Below are 3,882 nucleotides of genomic sequence, written 5' to 3'. Positions count from 1 at the left end.
TGGACAGTTAAAATCACTTTTCTAACACAAGTTCCAACACAAGAAGTTTAAATGTATAAACAATAACAAAGAACAAATATCACAACAGAGCAGGTCCTCTGAAGCAACAGCACATTAAATATACAGGAATTATGTTCCCCCTCCCAAACCTGAAAGCTGGATACACCGGCCTAAAGGTAGCTTTGCTGTGGAAATGTCACTTAGTAGTAGGAAAAAGGTAAACAGACACAGATGTAGCTTAGCAACAAAAAATCCTATCCCCAGTTTCATAAACTGTTATTGCAACTCATGACATATACCATCTCAGTGCATTCATAGCTGTTCTTATGTAGGTCTGACTAAGCATTAGTAACCTGAATTCTTCTGTGGCTAAAACACTGCATGAAACCACATCGTGGGAATGATTCAACCCTAAAAGTACCAGATATAAATATATTTGTTATGTTTTATTGTGTATAGATTTGAACTTCTTGTGTTTCTGCTCTTTGGTTAAAGTGTTTTTGACTTGTTATCACAGGGCTATTTACTTCCTGCGTTTTGCACCTAAAGGCTGGAGAAATGCTGTACTTACCATTGCCCCCAGAGACCAAAGAAAATGATGCAGGGTAATTAGTGTTGTACACATGTGGTGAGTGAAGCTATAATTGCTCTGTTTGCCTCTCCTTATCTCTAAACCCCAAAGAAGGCACAAGCCAATACGAGTCAGTGTATTTTTAATATCTCTAGCTCTGTAAAATAAAGGCCTTTTATTACTTTTTCAAACCTTTCCTGGAGTCCCTAGACTTGGATGTTTTATGCTGGGGGGGTTTGGTCATATTTTTTTCCATTTTTCTTTTTGTTTTTCATAACATTATGTTTATCTTGTTTCCTGTTTGTGAAGAAGGGATGATAAAGGAGAGTGCCCTTTAGGGCAGGCCTTGCGATTGATAAATAGCTACCATACGAGTGTGCATAGTCTCTGGATTACTAAGTGTGAAGCACTGTTTGCTCATTAACTCCAGTCTCAAAACACCAAGATGGTGACAATGAAAAACCTCAGCTCACATGACTCTGCACTGACCTGTGAATGTCCGTCTGTTTCTCCGTGTTAGCCTTGTGATGGACTGGGGAACTATCCTTTCGCCCTGTGTCTGCAGGGATTTGCTCTAGCCCCACTGCAGCCCTGGTTGGATAAAAGGCCAAGAAAATGAATAGACGGACACCCCATGTAGGCTTACATGTTTTCTTCACAGTTGTTAGCCTCAGATAGAAACATCGCCGGTATGAAGCACTTTTATCTCAGCAGCCATCCGCCCATCTTGTGTGGGTGGATTACATCTGGTTCCCGTCTTTCTCTGTATGGCGGTCACGAGATGAGCATCTTATTCTCCGCTCTGTTCTACACAACAGGGAGCCGTATCGGAACAATACCCTCTGTGGTTTATTGTAAGCCAAACAGATTGATGGATAAACACTACCTAAGCCAAATCCATTGCTCGCAATTTCGCTTGGGTTGTGTTTACCCAACATTTTCTTCGATTCAAGCCCCAAGGGTGAGGGATCAGCTGTGTCTGCATCAGCAGCCCGATTTGATTCCTCGTGAAACAGATGCTGCCGTTCAGAGGCGTTTAAAATAGCAGGTTGTACGTCTTTGCCTCACAGCCTAAGACAAAGACAATAAGTACAAGAAGAGGTTTGTCATAATCAAGGTAGGTTTGGTGCCAAAACTATTATGTTTGGACATAAAACGAGTCCCTGGGCTGCTGTTAGAATGAAAATATCGTCATTATGATTAAGTGCATCTGCATGAGTGGAATGTACCTTCATTTCCTGAAAGGACAAGATTCAAGATCAGATTATTCCCATTAACGGTGCAGCAGCATCAACTCACAGGCGAATTTGATGACAATAGATGTGAAAGTTCTTGGATTTTTTTCTTAAGTAAATCAGCAATGTCACAATGACCTGCACTCAGATTTTCAGCAACAAGTACTTATTGTAAGTATAATTTGGGAAAGCAATCTCCCAGTTTGAGGAGTTTATTTGTCAGTTAAATGAGGATGCTGTCTTTCCTCAATTCTGCCTCCACTGCTGGGACTATTCTGAGAGAATTGGACTACTCTTTTTGTCACTTTCCCATGTGTCAGACTTACCTCATTCTCACTATTCTGGTCCAGTGACCTTCTCAGTGCTTCCTCAGAGGCAATCAGTGTCTGCTTCCTCTTTATTGTTATTCTGTCACTCTGTCTGTCAGACTACTTTTTTGCCAGTGCTCTTTCTCCACCACCACTAGTGGAGTCTAGACTTCATGGTCCTGTCTCTACCTTACACACAAATTACAAGTCAACAATCATGCACCATCATACCAATAATTTTAACATACAGTCATGTCCAAAAGTATTTAGACAGTTATTTTTTAGGGGGTAGTTTCCCCTGGATTTCGCTGTAAATCAGACCTTCACTGGTTACTGGTTTAGAAATCAAAGCCATCTCAATATATAGTGCCTCATGCTGAGAGGGCCAAGTGTAAATGTTGCTGTACAAACGCAAAATTAAAAAGAATACATCACTGTTGAAATACTTATGGACCTAAAAGTAAATTTGTGATAGCTTGCTAGCATTAAGCATATCAAAAGTGAATATGTGCATAGTGAAAAAGAAAAAGAAGATCACCAGAGTCTATAGTCTGGTAATAGATTATTATTAAGTGAGTTACTATAGATGATTACTAAGTGAGGTAGATGTATCAAAGTCTAGAAGCAAGAGATCATAAATGAAAATACAGCAACAAGGTGCAAACCAGTGGTTACACTCATTAGCACGAACACCAGATGAGATTTTGCCAGAAAAAAAGAAGAAGAGAAAACAGGCTGCACAGTTCTGGGGGAAAAAATCTTTGGATAGATGAAACCAAGAACTTGTACCAGAATGTTGGGAAGAGAAAAGTCTGGGGAAGGAGAGAACATATCACTGCAAGGTCTTTACCTGTATAAATAAAAGTGAATCGAATTGAACTAACTACAAAAATGTGTGACTGTGATCACATTATATTTTTCAGTAACGCATTAATATAGCATGTTATTGGACTAAATTCACTAATTGCATTAATGCAAATTACTTCATCCAACGAGTAATTAACTAACATTTTGCATTACTTTAATTAAAAGTAATGAGTATTACTTTTTTCGAGTAATGACCCCAACTCTGCAGACTACAGCAGATTTTAATCAAAGCATTAAAAAAGTAACCCTAATATTTAAAATTGTGTTAGTTTACAAGCGAGCCTCTGAAAATGAGAAACTGACTGTAAACATTCCTGTAATACCTGCTGAACCCTTTAAAGCTTAATCGCTGAAAGTCTGCACTTTAATCACTTATTGATTGATTTAAAATCCACTAGAGTGGTGTACACAGGCAAAATTAAGGAAGGAAATTATGGACTGAAGTGTATTTTTTCACCCACATTCAGATAGAGGAGTTATATAAAGACCAGTGATTTATATTTGCTGCTCAGTGTAGGTAGCACTGTAATATAGGAGGCTACGAGGGGGACTGCCAATTATTGTAAAATTAAAAGTACAACATTTCCCTTTGAAGCACTTCGAACGTTTCTCGATCACAAACAAAAGTAAATATGCCTTCTCCTTACCGCTAAGAGATATTAATTACATTAATGCGAGCTGACAAAATGAATGTGCAGATATGAACATTATGATACATACATAAATACTAGGGGTGCAACGATACTCGTATCGATATTGAACCGTTCGATACAGTGCTTTCGGTTCGGTACGCATATGTATTGAACAATACAAAATTTGTAATTTATTTTATCAACTTTCCTTCTGACGATGCTGTCTGTGTTGAGCGCTCAGTGAATCTGCGTTCGACTACTCCGCCTAG

The 3,882-nt window shown here is 38.8% G+C and overlaps 1 long non-coding RNA gene across 2 annotated transcripts in view; it reads right to left on the bottom strand.

The window, feature by feature from the left end:
* The window catches only part of LOC121811929, an 8,442-nt gene extending 4,697 nt beyond the window's left edge, over positions 1-3,745 (bottom strand). For both annotated transcript variants that reach the window (XR_006052756.1, XR_006052757.1), the window contains exon 1: positions 1,061-3,745. This is a non-coding gene — a long non-coding RNA (uncharacterized LOC121811929). The remainder of the gene's footprint in view (positions 1-1,060) is intronic.
* Between the last annotated feature and the right edge of the window lie 137 nt (positions 3,746-3,882).

This window comes from Haplochromis burtoni, unplaced genomic scaffold, assembly GCF_018398535.1.
Source record: "Haplochromis burtoni strain Fernald_Lab_line unplaced genomic scaffold, NCSU_Asbu1 Contig_10, whole genome shotgun sequence".
Taxonomy (NCBI): Eukaryota; Metazoa; Chordata; class Actinopteri; order Cichliformes; family Cichlidae; genus Haplochromis; species Haplochromis burtoni.
This window is presented reverse-complemented; position numbering and strand designations above follow the sequence as displayed.